Source organism: Phoca vitulina, unplaced genomic scaffold (assembly GCF_004348235.1).
Source record: "Phoca vitulina isolate PV1807 unplaced genomic scaffold, GSC_HSeal_1.0 scaffold2, whole genome shotgun sequence".
Taxonomy (NCBI): Eukaryota; Metazoa; Chordata; class Mammalia; order Carnivora; family Phocidae; genus Phoca; species Phoca vitulina.
This window is the reverse complement of record NW_022589705.1, coordinates 52,886,128-52,908,814: the sequence shown is the minus strand read 5'-3', so window position 1 is coordinate 52,908,814 and position 22,687 is coordinate 52,886,128. Positions and strand designations below refer to the sequence as shown.

Below are 22,687 nucleotides of genomic sequence, written 5' to 3'. Positions count from 1 at the left end.
CTAAAATAACTGAGGGAGGGGTATGTTAACAGCAATAATTGCAACTACATTGAAGTACTATCAGTCTGTGTGGACAAGATCAGAAAAAAATATTGCCTCGAGAGCAGAAACCCCCCCAAACCTAATAGAAGATAGATCAATTCACATGATGCGATATAATCCTCATAGCCATGCTACTGGGTAGTCATTATTACTATGCCTTTTTATTTCAGATCGTGAAGCAGGTTTAAAGATAGACAATAACAAAACCGCAATGAGATACCACCTCACACCAGTCAGAATGGCTAAAATGAAAAACTCAGGAAACAACAGATGTTGGCAAGGATGCGGAGAAAGGGGAACCCTCTTACACTGTTGGTGGGAATAAAACTGGTACAGTCACTCTGGAAAATAGTTTGGAGGTTCCTCACAATGTTAAAAATAGGGCACCTGGGTGGCTCAGTTGGTTAAGCGGCTGTCTTCGGCTCAGGTTATGATCCTTGGGTCCTGGGATCAAGCCCATATCTGGCTTCCCTGCTCAGCGGGGAGTCTGCTCCCCCTCTCCCTTGGATACCCCCCCACTCATACTCTTGGGTGCATGCACCCACTCTCTCTAATATTTTTTTTTAAAAAGTTAAAAATAGAGTTACCTTACAACCCAGAAATTGCACTTCTAGGTATTTATCCAAAGGATACAAATATAGTGATTTGAAGGGGCACCTGCACCCCAGTGTTTATAGCAGCAATGTCCGCAATAGCCAAACTATGGAAAGAGCCCAGATGTCCACCGGCAGATGAATGGATAAAGAAGATGTGGTCTATATATACAATGGAATGTTACTCAGCAATCTCAAAGAATGAAATCTTGCCATTTGCAAGGACACGGATGGAACTACAGGATATTATGCTAAGTGAAATAAGTCAGTCAGAGAAAGACAAATACCATATGATTTCACTCATATGTAGAACTTAAGAAATAAAACAGATGAACATAGGGGAAGGGAAGGAAAAATAAAAGACAAAAACAGAGAGAGAGGTAAACTATAAGAGACTCTTAACTATAGGAAACAAAGTGAGAGTTGCTAGAGGGGAGGTGAGTGAGGGGATGGGATAGCTGGGTGATGGGCATTAAGGAGGGCACTTGAAGTAATGAGCACTGGGTATAGTATGCAACTGATGAATTGCTAAATTCTACCTCTGAAACTAATAATACACTATATGTTAATTAAATTGAATTTAAATAAAAATTTTTTAAAAAGATAGACAATAACTTGGCTGAGGTAAAAAATAAGTTCCACAAGTGGGATTTGGGCTTTTATGTATCTAGTTCCACATTCCACTTTCTTTCTACTATCTCAGCCTGTTCTATCACCCCAAGGATCTAGCATGGTGCCTGGCACTGAATGGGCCTCAATGAATAGGTATTGAATGAAAAGTCTACATAAAAGTGAGCCCCTACAAGAAGTAGCCAGAAGGCCTGGGAGAAAACCCAAGTCTAACACGTATGTCTAGAGTATCTCCGTTTTCTTAGAACCAGAGGAAACAAGGAAAGCTGAGATTTAATTAACTATATTAAAGAATATATTGCTTTTTAGTAAGAGGATTCATGTATTTTTAAGAACCAGCATTTGAAGAAACACATTAATAAATTACTTGAAAAATTTATGGCATGGTTAGGAATTTCAATGACTAGAGTCTAAATGCACATGAGATCAGAGACCTGAGGCTACCACAGTAATCACCAAGGGTGTGTTTATTTTATAACTCTCAAAGTTGCTTGACCTTCACATTATACCATGACAACCAATCACCATCTATTCTATTGGGGTATGGCAGCCAAAGTGATTGACAGTCAAATCCTAGATGAGTTAGACATGTATTCAGGGACAGATATTGATTTCGGGGGGGGTGGGTGCTTTAATTTGTTTTTATATTGTTTTTACATTGGGTCAGTGGTCTTCATGTTTCAGTGAAGCACTCGACATTTTATGGAAACTTCTGTGGATATGCATCTCTTTTGGGAGAGGTTTCATAACCTTAATATTAGTAATGAGTCCATGACACCAAAATTATGAAACCCCATTCCAGACCTTAAAGTCTAAGCGATGCCCGCAGTCTCCATTTCTCAAGCTGCACTCTAATAAAAATAGTATCCATGGTGGTGGAAACTCCAAGCATGGAGGGGAACACAGATGACCTCCTCTAGATGTTTATCCATTGTCAAAGTACCCACCATCATTTTGATATCCCTTCTGTGATCACAAGAACAAAGGATGGACTAATGGAAGGCTGGTATCCTGTAGACTAGATTTGTTTTCATCACAGTGTAAGAGTTGACAGTGTATTTTCTTCAGCAAGGCCTTGGGCCAGCCATCTTTCCTCTTTATGGAGGTATTTTTCTGGGAGATGTTGTTTGTCCAGAATACACAAAAATGCCTGCAATATTTCCTGAAAATCATGCATACTGTTCCTGAAGCATCTGAACATATAAAAATTAATAGTGATGATTCAAACTATGTGACATTCTGGAAAAGGCAAAACTATAGAGACAGTAAAAAGATCAAGAGTTGCCAGGAGTTGGGGGAAGGGAGGGATGAGTAGAACAGATTTCTAGGGCAGTGAAACTATTCTGTATGATACTATAATGGTGAATATACATCATTATATATTTGTCCAAACTCATAGAATGTACAAGACCAAGAATGAGCCCTAAGGTAAACTATGGACTGGGTGATAATGATGTGTCAATATAGATTCATCAATTTTAATAAATGTACCACTCTGGTGCAGGATATTGATAGTGGCAGAGGCTTTGTCTAGGTGGGGACAGAGGATAATAAGGGAACTTTCTGGCCTTTCTGCTAGGTTTTGCTGTGGACCTAAAAACTGCCCTAAAAAAACCAAAGTCTATATTTTAAAGAAATAAATGGTATAATGGGAAACATGTTGTTATGGTATGAGAAACTGAGATGGTTCTCAAGATCACCCAAGGCGAAGCTCTGGTTATCCGGGGTTGGAGGACTTGCTATAGCTTCAAAGGCGACAAAGGTCTTCTATCCTTTCAGCCAAAAATCAAGGTGGCAGGATGTGTCCTAAAAAGGCAAGCCTTGGTTTACCTTATCCTTCCCAGTGCATGGAAGGAAAATGTAGGAACAAAAACAAAGCCACATGTATGCAACATTTTATGAAATAATACCCAGTAAAGGGACCCAATCTGACTAAAAAGACTAAAAACTCCTTTCTGGGGAATAAGCAAGAGACAGTTTTAAACATCAGAGAAGTAGACAGAGAGACATAAGCATTCCTTTCCTACTACAGTTCCGCTCATTAATATTATTCAACATCCTTCTGCCTAACAGTTTCCAAACAAGCTACTCAGACTGATTGAATTTCCATATAGATTCTTCTTGAGAGGAAAGGCCAACCAAATGAAGTAGTTTAATTGGCTTGCCAATTTAATTTTTCCAATTACTGGCATTCTGGTTTATTTACCTGTCTCCTAGTAGGTGATTATTCCTGGATATCCAAAACCCAGCATGGCGCCTGAACATGGCAGACACTCAACAAAAGTTTTCACATTTAAAAAAAATTTGTCCTAAAATGGATATTCACTTAGATACTCACTTTAAAGCAGTGATTCTCAAAATGAGGTCTGCAGACTAGCAACATAAGCATCACCTGAGAAGTTGTTGGAAATGCAGATTATTGGGCTCCCACCCCCAGACCTACTGAATCACACACTCTGGGGGGTGGGGCTCAGTAATCTGAGCTTTAACAAGCCCTCCAGGCATGGTAAATTTCAAGAAACAATTTTTTTTTTTTTTTTTTTAGAATTTAGTCTAATGAACTAATGAAGTTTCTGAATGAGCCAGAAAGGACAATGGCAACCCCACCAAATTTCCCCTTCTGAATTGCTCATTGATGGCACTTATGGTCCTACTGGGTTGCAGCCCTATGAGTATAATATTACCCCCATTTGCAGATTAGAAAACCGAGGGTTAAGAAGTTCAGTAGCCTGGCCACATTTACTCTGCTAGTAAATGCCAGGCCCAAGATTTAAACCTCAGTCTGTGTTACAACACAGCAATCATTTCTATAAGTAATACGTATACAGCTATGTAATTCCTGTACTGAGCTGCCTGCTATAAGACTAACACAGTCCTCCTCCACAACTTGAGGGTGACCTTGTCAATGGGGCCATAATACTTGGAGTCTCTTTGCCAATAATTTGTCATTAGAGAACCAAACTAAAAAGGACTGTGTCACTGGCCACCTACATAACTGTTTTTTCCTCCATGCATCCTAAAAGGCAGAGAGTTTACCACTATCCCTTAAACTCAGGGGGCATGTCCCTAAACTATGTAAATATATTTAATCAGGTTAAAGTCAGAACCTTCATCTGGAGAATTGTTATATCTCTCTTGGATGACTTTATATACCTGTGCTCTTATTCACTATTGATGGTACTATTTTTCTCTTAGGGAATTTTTTTTTTTTTTTTTTTTGGCTACATTTCTGATTTCTCAGAGAAACTCCTCTTAGTATTCTTTAATTACCAGTAACAGTCAAAATCAATTAGGCAAATTTCTATAGAGACCATGGGTAACACATAGCAGAATTTCCACCATTTCTATCAACTCCTCTTGTCCCAAACCCCTTAAAATCTGAACACAGAGAGAGAGAGAGAGAGAGAAGTTAAAATCAAGGACCTCCCATGTTTCAGGCACAGTTTTGTTCCATTATTTCATTTATCCCTGCACTTAAGAACCCTGTTATGGTAGGCATTATCATCTGTTTTACAAAAGAGGAAATCAATGTTCAGAAAATAGATTCCTTAATGATTTGAATCAAACCTGTCTATCACCAAACCCTGGGTTTGTTCCTCTGCCTCACACTTTCTGTAACCTCACTCTGAATGTGCCATGGCTTTCTGGGGGTTGTCAGGAGGCCAACTGGGGAACAAAGGGAAAACTAGCCTTTCTCTCCCCCCCATTAATATTCTAGTCATCTCTTCCATTTTGACAATGTCTTTGTGCCTACCCAATATTTTAACAGACTTTGCATTCTCTGTGGCTTTTAAAAGCATAGGTACAAAGGTAGCTAAGTAGGACGGTCATCAACATCCTTGATTTGCAAGTCAGGAAACCAAGGCTCTGAGATGTTAACTAACTTAGCTAGAGTCACTTACCTTCTAAAGGTGGAGATAGAGGCTGTTTTAGATCTTCTAACTCCTGAGTTAAAGCTCCAAGCACTATATTATGGACCAGGATACAGAGCTGCTCTGGTTTCCAACATAACTGAAGGGATGATTTATAGAAGAGCCCAATACGGGTTTTAAGAAGGAACAAGACCAGCAATGTAGCATTAAATCACCCCCAAAGTTCTGAAAAATTCATGCTACTTTCCTGACAGTCACACATACCAAAAAGAGAATCCACTCTCTGAATGCCTCTGTGAAATACCTGTTTTTAACATATGTTTTAAATACATGCTTTAAAAAAGAGAACTCATTTTCTGATTGCCTCTGTGATATTCATGATTTAGAAAGTCATCCTGAGAAACAGACATTTCTATCTCCCTCATTTCTAGGACTTTCCCACAAGCAGGACCAGCAGGAAGGGAACCTGGTACCAGTTGCTTCTAGCCAAGTCATAACATTGACCTACTTCTGCTTGCCTTTTCTCTTTAAGAAGCCAAGCTCAGAATTACCATCATAGATGCCTCTAATTTCAATAATAGATACCTCTTAGTTAGGAGGTTATTTGGTCTCTAGGTATCAGGGAGCATGCTGTTTTCTTTTTTACTCTTGGCATTTGTTCAGGTTCCCAGGGGCTAGTGACCAACAAATCCAGTAAAAACAGAAATTGTTACCTAATAAAACACCAAGAGACTTTCCAGGCCTCAGGGCAAGTAACACCCCTGCCCTTTCTAATTCTCAGACCACATTCCAAGTGCAAAATGGAATCATTTTTGTTTTCAAAGTGATGCTAATTTATTAGCCATGGTGCAAATGTTGACTGTGGTAATAGGACTTCAAAAAGAATGTATGCAGTCCAGAAAGCTTGAGGGGGAAAGGGAAATCAATTGAAAGGTGAACAGAATCCAGTAGAGTTCTTCAATCCACACTGACTATACTCAGCAATTCCTTTACTCATCCACTCACATTCCTCATTACTTTTTTCATTACTGATCGAGATTGCAGCCACTCCCTAGGTACAAAGGGTATACATATATTTTATATATATATATATATATATATATATATATATATATATATATATACACACACACATATATATACACACATATTTTATATATATACATATATTTTATATATATGTGTGTGTGTATATATATATATATATATCTTCTCATGGAAACCTCAGTTGAGTCAGGAACACAGATGAGTCAACAAAGCATTGAAGATAAGCTTGTTACTTAACTAAGAAGAGTGTGGGAGATGTCAGAAAAGCATTGCAGTAGTGGGAAATGTCAAGGAAGGCATCCCCTCTTAGGATCTCTCCTTGAAGACTTGTTTAAATAAAAATCTTTATTATTCAGGGTTTTTGGTTACACGCAAAAGAAATAGACTGGCTATCTTAAGCAGAGAAATAATTTACTGAAAAGTTATTAGGGACCCATCCCACTGACAGAAGTTTAAAAGAGCAGACCTGGAAACCAAAGAGACACCAAATAAGCTGCACAGGGTCAGGCAGCAGAAACAGAACAATGGTTGGCCAAGAGCAATCTGATCTTACTCTGTGTCTCAGAGAGGTAAAGTGATTCTTCTAAGACCCCACAGCAGCAAAGCCTCCAGAGTTGAAAGTGATTTCTAAGCTCTTCTCTTAGGCCCTGTTATGGACACTTAACCATTTTTTGATTGTCAATATCCTCTTTCATAGTTGCAGGTTTTTAATTATCTTAAAAAATTTTTAAATATGCATAACATAATATTTATCCTCAAGCATTTTTAAATGTACAGTTCAGTGGCTTTACACACTGTTGTGCAACTATCACCACCAGTATCTCCAGAATTCTTTTCATCTTGCAAAGCTAAAACTCTCTACCCATTAAACAATAACTCCCTATATTCCTTTCTCTTAGCCACTGGCAAGCACATCTATTTGGATTTTTATCTCCCTTTTGCAGAATCCCCTAAGATGTGTGGTCCTGGAGGAAATGGCTGCCTCTTACTACAGATCTTCCTCTCCTTGCTCAATTAGCTAGAAGTCGCCAGAGGATTTAAATTCAGTCCATTCAATGTTCTCTCCCACAAAGCTATTAAAGTAGAGAGCTACATTACAGCCATTGTTGAATGGCAAATGAAATTTGATGAGTTCCTTTAGATATTAGGTTACAGGAATACAAAAATGTATAAACAGGGTTCTTGCCCTAAAGGAGTACTATTAAGTGAGGACATATACTAGCTATTACAGTGCAGTTTGATGGTCATTTCTAGAAGATGTAATTGGAATATATAGAAAGAAAAGCCCAAATTGGCCCAGAATGTGGGAAAGGATTTCAAAGTACTTAGTGCTTGAGCCAGGTCTGAAAAGTTGGTTGTAAGTATTCATTGTGGGCAAACCCTGGAGAGCTCAGAACATGCGTGAGAAGCCACAAAGTTCCATGAACAATCAAAAGGCTCAGAAACTGCCAGAACATTAAGAGAAGGAGGAGACATGGCCAGAAAGGACTCAGGACACATGGTTAGGGCTTAGACTGGGAAGGGGGATGGACCTCTTACATCATGCAAGGAAATCTTTTTTATTCCTCCAAGACTATGATTATAAATAACAAGTCCTTGCATCCCCAGTAGTTCATGAAACATCTCACCGAAATCATGTAAAATATTGTTGGAGGATATTTTTCTTATGGAGAAGATCCAGAGCTTACGTTAGCTTTTCATTGTGGTGGATAAAACCTGGGACATTTGGTAAAGACAATGGAGAACCCTCGAGGTATTCCTGTTTTCAATGTTTCTGTATCCTACCAAAAATGTATCCTTCTCTTTGGTAATTTATAATGTAGTTCCCACATTACCAGGGCTATCATCGCTAGTACCTACACTGGGATAAAGGAAGAGCTTGCATGAGGACAAAGGATGGGGAACAGGGTAGTGTGAAATGGAAGGAGACTGATTTTTTTTCCCCCCCTAGAGTAAGCATGCTGATTGCCAAAACAATGAGCTCATCCTGAGTGTTAATGCAGTAAATGCCAGGTGAATAAGTTGTCTATTATTAGACTTTACCATGCAGTAAGTGCTTTTGTCCCCTCCTTTCTTCGTTAACATCTGCCGTAGCAATGCATATCAACTTTGGGAACACTGGTCCCCATTAACATAGAAGGAATAGAAAATATGTGGAAAATGCTTGCACAGAGAGTGATTAATTGGAAAAGGAGCTTTGCTTTTTTTTAACTCCATCTATACTGGTGGGGTGGTAGTAACATCTGTCTCCCTTTTCAGTTTCATTATAAACTTTAAGTCAGGGAACACTGGGGTGTAATTTTTTTTTTCTCTCCTCCTTGGCAACTCAAACAGTGTAAGGCATATAGAAAGTTCTTTTAAATAGCATACCTCCCTAACCTGGATTAAAGTGTATCAAATTTGGCAAATTGCTTGGCAAAGCAGTAGTGAACACCTTGCTAAGTGCAGAGACTATGGGAGCTCTCTTTCAAGGAACTTCAAGTCTAGTGGGAGATAGATATTTAATGACTATTAAGGGTACAGATGAGATTAAAATGGGCTCCATAGGAAAGATAACATAATTTGGTACTTAACATTTAACTTAACATTTGAGTCAGATAAGTCTGAAATAGAGTTCTTGCTCTGCAGCATAACAACTCCATGACTTTGGGCAAGTTACATAATCCCCATGGGTCTTAGTTCTATCCATGAAATGGAAATAGTAACACTACCTCCAGGTTTTTTGTTTTACTATTTTCTGTCTTGTGGATTAAGAGACACACTGTGTGCAAAGTATGCAACACCGCATATCCATAATATGCTCTCAAGTTGGTGAAAATAGCTAAAAATGACACCAGATTCAAGGGAAGTGGGCCGTTAGCTCCAAGTAGTGGTATAGAAAAACCCTTAATGAAGATAATAGTATTTCACCTGAACCCTGAAGGATGTTTACAAATAAAACCCAGGGAAATGCATAGAGGAGTGAAAGTTCATGCCAAAGATGTGGAGAACAGAAGATTGTTCAGTGTAGACAGAACCAAAAAATCACTGTGGAGGAAGAGGAGATTCATGGAGGGAGATGGGATGACTGGAAAATTAGATTCAACTAAAATCATGAACAACCTTCATGCTTTGATAAGAAGCATAACTGAATGAATGAGTGAATGAATGTTTTTATTAATTCTATAGTCAATGATAGAACATTGAATTCTTTGTTCAAAACAATTTTTAGGAAGATCACTCTGGTGGAAGATGATTAAGCCAGCAAAACTGAAGGTATAAAGACTTTCACTGTATTCTATATGTTACTTCACAGACTGAACTAAAGCAATAGCAATAAGAATGAGAGGTGAGAGGAGAAAAGACAACTGGGGGGTGCAAAATCAACTAATAGTACCAAGTGACTCCCCCAAATTTGTGCCTCGGTTTTAATTGCATATAGTAAGCATTGCCAATTTTTTTCTTTTCATCCACCATGTATTAATATGTACATAGGCATGTATTTTGTTCATTTTCAAAAGGAGGCCTGCCCTGTGTCCAACTAACTGCCCAAAGATAAGACTGTTAAAAAAATGTGAGGAGCTATCGTGTTTCTATTATTCACTACTGTGTAACAACCTCCCCCCCCCCCCACAATACTTAACTGCATAAAACAACCACCGTTTTACTATATATGATGGCTCTGTGGGTTGACTGAACTCAGCTCAGCCTGGAAGTTCTATTGCATGTGAGGTCAGCTGGGGCTACAGTTGCCTGGGCCTTGACTGGGCTGGAACATCTGAGATGGGTCATTCCCATGGCTGGCATTGGTGCTGGCTGTCAGCTGGGTACTCAGCTATTTATAATGACAGTCGTGCCTCAGTTCTCTTCCACATGTCCTCTCCATGCTGTTTAGACTTTTTGAGAAAAAGGAATAAGACACTCACCCTCTTTGTAAAGTTTTATGTATTTAAGTAACCTCTACAGCCAACATGGGACTTGAACTCATGGCTCCGAGGTCAAGAGTTGCTTGCTCTTCCTACTGAGCCAGCTAGGTATCCCATGATGCTCATTCTCTTAAAGCCTGGGTTTGAAAGTCCTTGGATGTAACTTCTTATACCTTCTCGTTGGCAAAGCCAGTCTCAACGGAAGTCCAGTTTCAAGGAGAAGGTAAATAAGGCCCATCTATTGATGTGAATAGTAGCATAAATATAAGGAGGGAGGATTGTTTGAGGCAACGTTTGCAGATGAGCTACCAAATGATTCAAACTGAAGAAATGGACTTGAAAATGCTCTATCTTTCCAATGATTAGGAATCTGATATCAGTATCAGGTAATTGGTTGCAGGCTGCCTACATTCTTAGGCAATATCCTCTAATCTCATAATTTTCATTATTTCCTATGTTCTGATGGTTGCTGAAATGATCCATCATGAGCTCTTGGGTAGTATATATAATGCGTTTTTCAGTCAGATTTCCACAGACAGATCAAATTCTTCAGTGTGTCTAAACTGAAATCATCCCCTCTGTCCAACTCTGAACAACTTAGCTGTGAAAAGAACCTTCGGTGTTTTCTTCTGGGGCTTTGTGCTTCTATGTAGGTCATTCCTGTCCAATCTTTTGTTTTAGAGAGTGCTTCGCAAACTTTAATATGTAAAAGCACCACCCGGGGATCCAGTTAAAATGCAGATTCTGACTCAGTAGGTCTAGAGTGAGAGTTTGCATTTTTAGCAAACTCCCTGATGAAGCCAATACTTTGTGCCTTGCCATTCCTGCAGCTCTCCACTTTCAACTTCCTCCTTCTGTCATCCCCAACACACATGCACACAGTCTATGCTCCAGAACAGATTTTTCTCAATATTTTGACCTCTGTACATGCTATCTCCCTGCCTACAATGCAACTTATTCTTTAAATATCAATTAAAATATTACCTACTCATAATGCCTTGTCTAGCCCTCAAGGCTGATTTAGGGACGCCTTTTATTAAGTACTCACTGCACTTTGTAGGTGCCCTCATTAAGTCAATCTTTCTTTGTGTGGTAATTATTTGTTTCCATGTTTCTTTTCCCACTAAACTATAAGATCATAGAGATCAAAGGCTGTAGCTTTCCAACAGTATAGCCCAGTGCCTATTCCCTGCTCAGAAATGGTTATGACTATGCATATTGAGATAAATAAGTGAATAAGTGAGCTATCAATATTAGAAAGTATTAGTAAAATCAGATTTTAGGCCAAGACAAAAAGAATTTTATTGCAACTAAACCTCTTGTGTAGGTGTTTTGTGCATTAGTGAGCTCCCTGTCACCGGAGAGAAAAATAGGCAGGGATAATATAAAAGGAAGTTCTATTTTAGTGTATTTTAGTCATGTAATATTTCAAGTCCCTTCCAGTTATGAGATTCTATGATGTAAGATGACTTTGAGAAGGTTATTAGTTTTTGAAAGATTTCCAGAACATATAATGCTTTCCTGCCAAACTATATAGGAAAGGACTAAAGGAAATTCCTAATTTGTGGCACATAGAGAGATAGCAGCTCTATCTTCCACATGTTCAACTATGTTACTTAAGCCCCTGAAATGAATTGTGATCATCAGCATCTCCTTGACATATCTTCCACTATCACCAAAAGTCTTCCAGCTCAGCAGAAAGACCCACATTCCTATAGCTTCAAGAGGCAGAGTAATAATGTAGACAACCTGATTTTGACTCTTTTTTAATGCTATTTGTAACTTCTGTAAAATCCTTGTACTTCAAATCAGTAAAAGAATTGTTGCCAGAAGAAAAATTAGAATTTACTAAATCATAGTCAAAGAACAAAAGCTACTCCCAAGAAGTACTTTTCATTTGGAAATATTGCATTAAATCAATAATGGGCTCTATTTTGTCCATCTTAACAAAAAAACTGCTAATTTCCTTCCAATGTGATATTTGAATGATATTCCTTTATCAGTCATAAGGTTCAAGAATATCATACCTAACTGAGCTGTATAAATTCATTTATTCAATAATCACACAAAAAATTATTAAGTATTTAGAAGTGCTATATATTGTTTAATGTCATATGAATATATAAACAAGACACAATTCCTGTCCCCCAAAAAGATCAAAGTCAATTTGTTAAACGGCAATACAGGAGCAACAACAAAAGTCTCCTATCAATTCAAAGAAAGGCTATTTCACCAAATGAAAACAAAAATTTTTATTTTACCTTTGCACTTACTTCTTGCGCCTGTCATTATTTAGGTAATTGGATGCCTTTTCCTTTTAATAAGTGTGTGTGTGTGTGTGTGTGTGTGTGTGTGTTATTTAACCTCTCTCTAGGGGTGGATATATGCCCTAGCCACAGAGACTGACAAGTACAGAATCTAGGTGAGTTTGCCACAGCCATATTTTTTTCAGGGCCAACGTTAAGGCAGAAACATGGGCAGAACAGAAATAGGGCAAGGACAAACCAAATATACCAAGAACAAATCTGCAATGAGTTGGAGAGCTAATCTTTGGTGAAATGACTTTCAGAAAATTGTATTTTGGGAAGTCAACACTAGTGTCACCATTCAAGATCTCACCATGTAGTCAAAGGAGTAAAGTGACAGAGTAGAAGCAAAGTCCGCAAAGTGTGGCCCCTGGACTAACAGCATCAACCTCACATAGAAGCATGTTAGAACGGAAATTCTCATGGTCTGCCCCAGATCTGCTGAATCAGAATCCCTGAGAGTGGGGCCCAGCAATCTCTGATTTAACAAGCCCTCCAAGTGATTCTGGTGATGGCCCATGTTTGAGAACCTTGGTGACATAGCAACATTTCTGAGCACTGTTGGGGCTCAGAAGGCAACACAGACATGGCTAATTAACCCAGTACAGAACTCAAGGCAGACTTTCCAAGCAAGTTAGCACCTGACATTTTTTTAATCACTTAATTCAGCTTCTCCTATTTCCTTAAATTCTGTTAAGGCTACTAAGAATATTGTATGATTTGAATTTCTTTACATCTTCCTTCTCTCAATTCCTTTCCAATCACTGTTAAAAATAATGAGAAACACAGAAAATCAGAATTTATGAGAAAAAAATGGTGTCGACAGTATAGAAATAACCCGTTCTCCTTTAATGGGCCAATGGACAGAGCATGACCTTTAGGACAAATTAACCTTGAGTTGGGGTTATCAGATTTAGGAAACAAAATTATAACATGTCTAGTTACATTGGAATATAAAAAAAAAAATCAAGGATTTTGAACCCAGTCCATGCCACAAACAGGACGGCAGCCTTGGTGCCAGCCCACGGGGTCACAAGTCACCATGCTGGGGACAGCATGAGGGCACTGAAGCTTCTTCAGACCCAAGCAGTGGTTCAGGTCCCAGTCCTTGGGCTGCTGAGCAGAGCATACACCAGGGCTCCCTCCCATTCAGTGGAGCCTTCCCTCTCCTCTTTGCGGTGTTATCCTCCTTGACCTTCGAGGATATGCCACCCAGAAACCAGTCCAGCCCAGCCAAGAAGATGACCTGGCCCCTTCCATGTTGCTCAAAGACTACCAGAACATTCCTGCAACTGAGAAGGTTGACGATGTTGTGAGAAGACTCATTCTTGTCTCTGGAAACAGCCAAACCAGAAGGAGAAGTTAAAAATCAAGCAAGAGCAGTTGATGAACAAGATTGTGGCAAACCCTGGGGATACCAGCTCCCTGGAGGCTGGACTTGTTGCCTTGACTGTCAAGATTCACAATTAAGAACACACGCAAAAACATCGAAAGGACAAAGCCCACAAGTGCTATCTGCTGATGAGCATCAACTAGAGGAAAAAGATGCCCAAAACCCTCCATAAGACCAACTATAGTGTCTTCCAGAAGACCTGTAAGGAGCTGGGGATTAAGTACATCTTTACCCCCCTGTGCCACTGGAAAGCCCACAGCCGCTAGAAAGCCCGCACGGAAGGCTCTGTGCATTCAGGTTTTCCAGGAGGTACAAAAGCTGAAGAAAAAACAAAACAAAACAAAACACGTATATGCACGTGCACCTGCTGACACACACAACCAAAAAACAAAAAAACAACAAAAAAACCCCACCAAGCCCCGCCCCCCCCAAACTCCCAAAACAAGCAAACAAAAACAGCCTTAAAAAGTGCAGCAAGCATCTGGGAAACAAGGCCAGAAGAACCCTGAGAGCCTTTCCAAAGGTGAACCAGAGTCAATCAAAGAAAACCAATACATTTTATTAGAGTTCTATCTTTTAAAAAATGATTTTTAGCATAAGGATATCCCATACAATATTTGGAATTTATTTAAGGTAAAAAATGAATAATTTCTTTAAGTTCAGTCTAACTGCATGTTCTGTATTTTATCTGGTAATCCTGGTAGTCATGGACTCACTCACTTTTTACCTTAAATTGGGATTAAGAACAGTAGCCATTTATTGGGCAATTACTATTAGACATTATTCAAAGCACCTGGAAGCATACTTATTGAATCCTATTTTTATAAAGTAGGTATTATTATTCTCCTTATACATGTAAGAAACAGGCTTAGCAATTGAGTCATCAAAGCTAGAAGGTAGAGCCAGAATTTAAATCCATACCCAGCCTGATTCCAGAACCAAAGCTTTTAATGACCACATTCTACTGCTTAACCTATACTGCAGTTTGTTTAATCCCCGTGGAACAGTTTTGTTTCTTTGGGTTATTGTGGAAATCGATTACATATCATACCTAACACAGTTTGTGGTAATTGGTAGACACATAGAAAAACCTGATTTCGAGTATAAATGTTAGTACTAAGAAAACCGACCTCAAAATGTATTTGGATTCAGAAAAATACTTTTACTCCACTGTAACTACAAGGAATGAGTCTTGGGGAAAGAACTGTGGTTTGTCGGGGATAGTATAGATTTATGTTTTGGCCTGAGCTCATTAAGGACAGAGCTAAAGTTAAATAGTGTATATCCTCACAGAGAGTGGACTTTCTCATCTCTGTGCATGCTGACAAGAGTGTCCCTCAACAGAATGCCAGTCAGTGAAGAAAAAAAAAAAATAGTGCCATGAAGTTTTATCTTGAATCCTGGATCGCTCTGAGATCCCAAGGGCCACAGTTGTTCTACAATGACCATGTGGATAAGGTGTGGAATGACCCAAAGGCCTAGAGCAAGATGAGAAGAGACACTAGCCATGGTTGTCTAAAGCAGGAGACTTTATGTCCTACATCACCGGTTTTTCTGAGGATTAAAAGTGATGTATGTAAAATGCTTTGCATGGTACTAGGGAAGTAATTAAAATACTTATCTACTGAGCATGAATTATCAAAATTACTGAAATAGGCAATCTCTCTACAAAAGGAAATTTTTAAAACAAGCATCATGAACTCTTCCAAGTCACAGTTGTTTCAGTGAGACTCAAATAGATCCGTATATAGTTTAGTATTTGCCATCCTGAACCAAGAGAACAAAAACTCTTGTTCCTACATCTTTATTAGCTACTATTATGAACTTCAAAGGGTCTAAAATTAAACCTTATTTGCAAACTACCACGTTAGCCTGTCATAATTTCATGGATACTGTTAGAAGACATGAGACAAAGGACATTTTATTACTCACAGTGACATCAGCAACCAGAGTATCCGCAATTTTTGCATTGCTCTTCAAGCCCCAATTCTGATGGAATGACAGGAAGAGGGACAAACGTTACCAACACATTTGGATTCACACGGTGGACAGTGTCACAGGAAAGGAAGCCTGAGCCTACGGAACCCAAATCTTTTTTTTTTTTTTTAAGATTTATTTATTTGACACAGAGAGAGAGAGAGCAGCAGAGGGAGAAGGAGAAGCAGACTCCCCGCTGAGCAGGGATTCCCAGGACCCTGGAATCATGACCTGAGCCAAAGGCAGACGCTTAACCGACTGAGCCACCCAGGCACCCCGAGCCCAAATCTTTTTAAATGAGCATTAAATGTGCCTCCCCTTTCTACAAAGAGTGGGAGAGCATTATGTTTATTATACTGGACGTAAATATCCCTGTTTTTACTTCAGGGAGAGAGACTGTATCTTCCAAGGCTATGAACAAATAAGCCCTTTGCTCTGGAAGGACACACTTTTTGTCATCCAAGACTTTTCACTATTCCAACATATTTGAAAATATAGTCCAGAATAAAAGGCACCAAAATAAAGCAGGGAACCATGTGGATGCTCCATGTTTTGCCATGGAGAGGTCAAGCATGATTTCAGGTGGCTTTTATTAGGACATAATTTACTGCTTGCATGCATTGTTTCAAGGTATAAACGATGCTATAAAGGGTGCTTTATAAATTGTAGCCCTGTGTTCTCATTCTTTCTAAAACAAATATGTGAGAGAAATATGCTCCTTCAAATATCTAAAAGAATTTTTAATAAAAGCCAGAAAACCATATACCTGGCCTAGATAGCCAAATTCTATTATAAGCACTCAATAACAGGTTGTGTTTCTCCCATAGCTTTTTATCACAATTATAATTAGGCATTTGTTTACTTTTCATTTGTCTATAGCCCTAGATTATAAGTGGCCTTTCACTGAAGGGTCTTTGTGTCTCTTCTGTACAGTTTTGTTTGAGTCATCTAGGATATCATCTGACATATAGTATCTAATAAATATATGCAACACATATTTTTTTGAATGTTAACTAAGTTGAATTGTACTTCACTTATAAATGATATAATCAAATTTTGTCACCAAATTTTCATATATCATATACCTTATCTTTACCAAGACTTTCAAGAATGGAGTTTCCTAGAAGGCTGCATGGGGAAATGACCAAAGAGATAAATAGGATTTCCATTTTATTGCATAAATTTGGAAACCAAGGGCCAGTGGTAGCAAATAAGTCATCCAAAGTCACACAGCAAGTATCACCCAGACCTAGACTAGAAGTCCTTTCCAGACTCTTGGCTTCATGCTCTTTGACCTATAATATTCCTTCACCTATCCCTTCAACCTGTTCTGGCAATATTTTAAAGCACTTCTGTGTTTATCCTGCGGCAATGTGCTGTCAGGGCAAGAGTGGAGAGATGGGAATGTCTGCAGGTCCATGCTAATACACCCTAACTGTCATCATATGGGTCAGAGAGACTGCATTCCCACACAAAAAAATATTCTGCAACGTGTTTTCAAAGTTTTGAACTTTGCCTGATGGGTTTTTGGAATGTGCTGGGAAAAGGAGGTATGACACAGTTTGGAAAGACAGATATATCTACAAATCAAAATGTCTGCAAATCTGCCAAAACCCAACTCCAATGACCCAGAGATGTTTCTACTTTTTTCTGTTCCTATCTTGTTTAAATTGGCAAATAAGAAACTTTTCCCACTTTCTTATAGAACTGTGACAAGTTACTAACAAAGGCATTATTGTTTAGGGCTGCAAGTATTATATAATAAAGAACTCAAAAGATTTCACTTCTTTCCAAGATTTTAGAAATTTCCTACAGTAATCATGCTTTAAAAAAGTGAAACAAGTGTCTCAACATTAAAGATCCTGGGAACTCATTTCTGTTTCCAATAACAAAGGAGTGTTTGATATTCTGCTTAACCTGCCAACTCCACAACATCCCTGTGATCAATTGTTCCTCCAAGAGGCAGGTCTGATAAAGACTTTGCTTTGGAGGAAAGGTGCTCTATAAATGCAAAAAATAAGTAAATGGATGGACTGGGCAGAACGCTACAGGCTCTGGATTAAATAGAGGCAAGAATTTGGTTTTCAAATTTGAAAGAAACATGGGACTGGTCTTAGTCTTCCGCCTTGGGAAAAGCTACCAAGATTTATTTTTGTGAACATAACACAATTCTCATTCTTATGCAGCTGCAGCTATTGGAGTACCTGAGGTGAGATTGTTTTATGGCCTAACAAGAGCAAATACAGGTCTCTCTTGCCTTATAGACTAAGTGGTTTTATACTCATTCCTGAGCAATGAATCTAAGTTTTTAGTGAATTCCATGAAAAGATCTTTAGAATTGTAATGCCACAGAGCAAAAGTTTCTACCACAGACTGAATGGAAAACTTTTAGAAAGGCCAGCCATCAATTTTCTGAGGCATGCTGGACAAGCAATACTCCTGCAATAGGTTTCAGAATCTGGTATCCCATTCTGTAATTTCTCACACAGATATTGCTTTCATGCATTGAAGAGGACTTCTGTCTGTATCTTTACAGATTCACAACTTAACTCATCTCCTTTTATGGAAGTGAGATTTTTACTATATATAGGGTTACACTGTATTAGAACATTTTGCCGGCCAGTTTCACCATTAACTTGTCAGGGGTGAAATGGGCTTTTTTTTTTTAAGGTATGGAGGTATGAGGGTTTGATTCATAGAATCACAATATTCTTTGTTTTGTTTTGTTTTTTGTTCCCCTTTGTCCATAGAAAAGAGAACTAATTGCCTTATTCTGTGTGTCTGAACTTTGGGAGTGTTTAGAAGCCAATATAAAAAAAAACAACAACAACAGAAAAAACAAGCTTCATTTGTGGACCACACCAAAATCAATTTCCTGGTTTGACAGTGAGCAAAAAGTGCATGGGACCCCTTTGTTCTATCTTTGAAACTCCTTGTAAGCCTATAATTATTTTAAAATAAAAAGTGAAAGAAAAAAAAAACCTTGAAAAAAGATATAGAAGTAGGAAACAGATAGTAGAGTGATAGACCTGACTCTCACCCACTGGACAAACTCTACACATATGTTTTAAACTATAAAGTAGAGATAACATCTAGCAGTAATAATAACTAAATGAGTTTAAGTTTAATGGCTTGTTTATGTACAGGCAATATAGCAAAATTAAGATCATGTCCTTTAAAGCCAACCACCTGCATTCAAATACCAGGTCATATGATTTCTATGTGGGACCTTGGCCCAGAAATTTAATCTTGCCTCAGTAACTCGATGTGGAAATTTGGATGATGATAATAAGATCACTTACTCTATAAGATAGTTGTGATGATTAAGTGAATTAATATATGTAAGGTACTTACAACAATGCCTGGTCCTTAGCAATACTACATAACTGGCAGCCACATTGTGAAGAAATCACTTGGCATATAGTTCTACAAATATTAGTTTTCTTTCCTTGTCTGATTATGAGTTAAATCCTATAAAGCAGCCCATTAAAATTTAGCCTAAAAGAATTATGATATATTTATGTAATTCTATAAAGTAATGAGTGAACAGTCTTCCACTACACACAAAATATGGATGAACCTCAAAGGCGATACTAAGTGAAAGAAGCAACCCACCGAGAAGTGTTTATTGTATGATTGTGGGTATGTAAAATGAGTAGAAGTAATAAATAGCAAAAAAAGAAAATTATAAGCTTAACTTTGATAAAATATAATCTCAAATTCTCTCACATCATAGTATATCAATAAGTAAAATGTAAATATGCTAATTTTATAATACTAAGTCTCAACTTTCCAATCCTAGGTAAGACATCAAGTTTCAAAATACAAATGCTGATAATTTAACTCCAAGTAGTATTTTTTTGAAGTATAATTGACATTCAATATCCTATTAATTTCAGGTATACATCATAATGATTTAATATTTTTATATATTATGAAATGACCCCCATGTTAAGTTTAGTTACCTTCTGTCACCATATAAAATTATTACAGTATTGTTTATATTCCTTATCCTGTACATTACACTCACATAACATACTTTATAACTGGAAGTCTATAGCTCTTAATCACCTTTACCTATTTAACCCATCTCCCAAACCCTCCCTCAATCTGACAACCAACAGTTTTATTCCTGTTTGTGTCAGTCTCATCTGTTTATTTGTTGTTTTTTAAGATTCCACCTATAAGCAAAATCATACAGTATTTGTCTTTCTCTTTCTGACTTATTTCACTTTGTATATTACCCTCTAGATTCATCCATGTTGGAACAAATGGCAGAATTTCATTCTTCATTATGGTGGAATGAGTAGTTCATTTAGGTTCATACCTAAAATAAAAAATGTCACTGGATGGCCTTGACAGAAATCAGACACTGGAAAATGAAATATCAGTAAATTTTAATTCAGGGAAATAGAAACTATTTAAAATGAATGTGCACACATACTCACAGCTAAAAGAAATGGACAAAACTGCTGTGACATGTGGAATAATATAAATGGTCTAATATATATATAACTGGTGTTTAGAATAGAAGAGGCAGAAAAATTATTAAAGAGGTAATGGTCAAAATATTTCCAAGTTTGATATTATTTACATCTCATATCCAAAAGGTTAAATAAACCTTAAGGGTGAATACAAAGCAAAATATAAAAATGCATCTAATAAAATTGTTCACTATCAGTAAGAGAATCTTAAAATAAACTTGAGAGAAAAAAATACAAAGAAACAAGGAATCAATATTGACTCCACATCAGAAATAATGGAAGCCACAAGACAATGGAACAATATTTTTAAAGTGCTAAAACACAATTAAAGAGAAACTATTAACTTAGAATTCTATGCCCAGCAAAAATTATCCTCCAAAAATAAAGGCAAAATAAATACAATTTCAGACTATCAAAAACAGAATTCATCAGCAGTGTACCTGCAACACAAAATATACTAAAAGATTCTTCAAGCTGCAGGAAAAGAGTAGAAAATGGAAATCTGAATCTCTACAAAGAAATGAAGATACCTAGAAAGGTTAAGTAGGAGATAAATCCCAGAGATATTTTCTCATTGTTAAATTTCTATAAAATATTGTCTACAAAATATAATAATGATGTATTTGAGACCTTAAAACCTATTTATAGATAAGAATTCTAAAAACAGCATCACAAAGGGCAGAAGGAAAAAAATCCAAGTATATAGCAGTAAGGTTTTAATATTATAATGAATGGTATGTAATTTAAACATAGACTAAGATAAAGATAAAGATGCATATTGCAAACTTCAGAGCAAGCATTAAGAAATTTATCAAAGATTTTGGCGGCTACTGTGAAGATGGCAGAATAGGAAGATCCTAAGCCCACCTTGTTCCATGGACATACTGAGAAAACAGCTACATCTTTTGCAACTAAATCTGAAAACTATCTGAAGACTGGCAGAACAGACTTCCACAGTTAATCATTAGAGAAGGGGCCACGTTAAAAAGGGAAGGAGGGGAAGACACACAGTTGAGAACCAAACCCAGGGCAAGACTAACAACAAAGAGGAGGGACACTACAAATGAGAAGAGGATCAGACTCTTGGGGACCCACACAGGGAAGACTAGTCCCCATAACAACAGGTTTTGAAAAATAGTAGGGCTTAACTTCAGGAGAGCCAGGGTATAATAGGAAATGGAGTCCCCACCCTTAAAGAACAAGCATAAAAAATAACTTGGCTCAAGACACAGCACAGAAGCAGCAGTTTGAAAAGTGCCTGAGGTATACATGAAGGAGACTTGTTGGCTAATCTTAGGACGTGTGCTGAAGGGGCAGGGATTTTCAGGAGATTTCTTCAGGAACAAAAATGCTGCAGATACCATTTCTCTTCTACTTCCCCAACTTAGATATCCAAACACTTGTGGGAGTCAGGTCTAACACTTTCTATCTACCTTGCTAGTACCACTACTTCCCCCCACCTTGTTACCCTTAGACCCACCCATTCAACCTAACTGCCTTTGTAGGCATCCCTCCAAATCAGCTCCTGCAGGAATATGTGGCAGGAACTGGTACCACTCCAAACGATTCTTGAGCTGGGGAGAAGGGGAGATCACCTTATACACCAGTATGCCTACAGTTTCAGCAGCCCAGCCTTTTAGTTAGCTGTGCAGAGAGCAAGTCCTGCCCACCAAAAATCCCATGGCAGCCTGAAACAGGTCTCTCAACAGCACAGGGCCAAACCCTGCCCAGTGCACCCACTGCAGGTAAAGCAGATCACTACAACCAGTTGGGCTGAAGGCAATCATGGCTGGCTTACACAAACCATTAGGGCACAAGTAGCCCACACTACTTGTGTGGGACACTAGGGGACACTCCTGGAGCACCTATTCTTGTGACCAGGGGGGGAATTGGATACATGGCACCACAGGACCTCTTCTATCCAAGGTCACTGCTTTCAAGACCAGGGGATATAGCTGACCTACCTAATGCATAGAAACAAACAGAGTGAGTTTGACAAAATGAGGAGACAAAAGTTAAGCAAGTTCATCATCAGTAAACCAGCCTTACTAGAAATGTTAAAGGGAATTCTTTAACTGGAAACAAAAGGCCATAACTAGAAGAAAATTATGAAACGAGAAATTTCACAGGTAAAAGCTAACATAATACAGGTAGTAATCATTTCTAAAGTCAGTATGCAGGCCAATATGCCAAAATAAAATCAACTACATCTACAAAAATATTTTTAAAAGCGATATACAAAGTAAGACTTAAAATATGACATCATATAACTAAAACAGAGTTAGTAAAAATTTTGTGCTTTTAGAATGTGTTCAAACTGAAATGACCATCATTTTAATAAGTACTGTCATACGCATAGGATATTATATATGAACCTAATGGTAACCACAAATCAAAAATATATTACAGGAAGGAGCCAAAATGCCCTTCAACAGATG

At 38.0% G+C, this 22,687-nt stretch overlaps 1 long non-coding RNA gene and 1 pseudogene across 1 annotated transcript in view; one reads left to right on the top strand and one right to left on the bottom strand.

Annotated features, from left to right (window-relative positions):
• The window catches only part of LOC116646742, a 201,663-nt gene extending 201,211 nt beyond the window's left edge, over positions 1 to 452 (bottom strand). The window contains exon 1 of the long non-coding RNA XR_004302198.1: positions 430 to 452. This is a non-coding gene — a long non-coding RNA (uncharacterized LOC116646742). The remainder of the gene's footprint in view (positions 1 to 429) is intronic.
• A 12,999-nt stretch (positions 453 to 13,451) lies between these two features.
• LOC116626704 lies at positions 13,452 to 21,110 on the top strand (annotated as a pseudogene).
• The last annotated feature ends 1,577 nt before the right edge of the window (positions 21,111 to 22,687 follow it).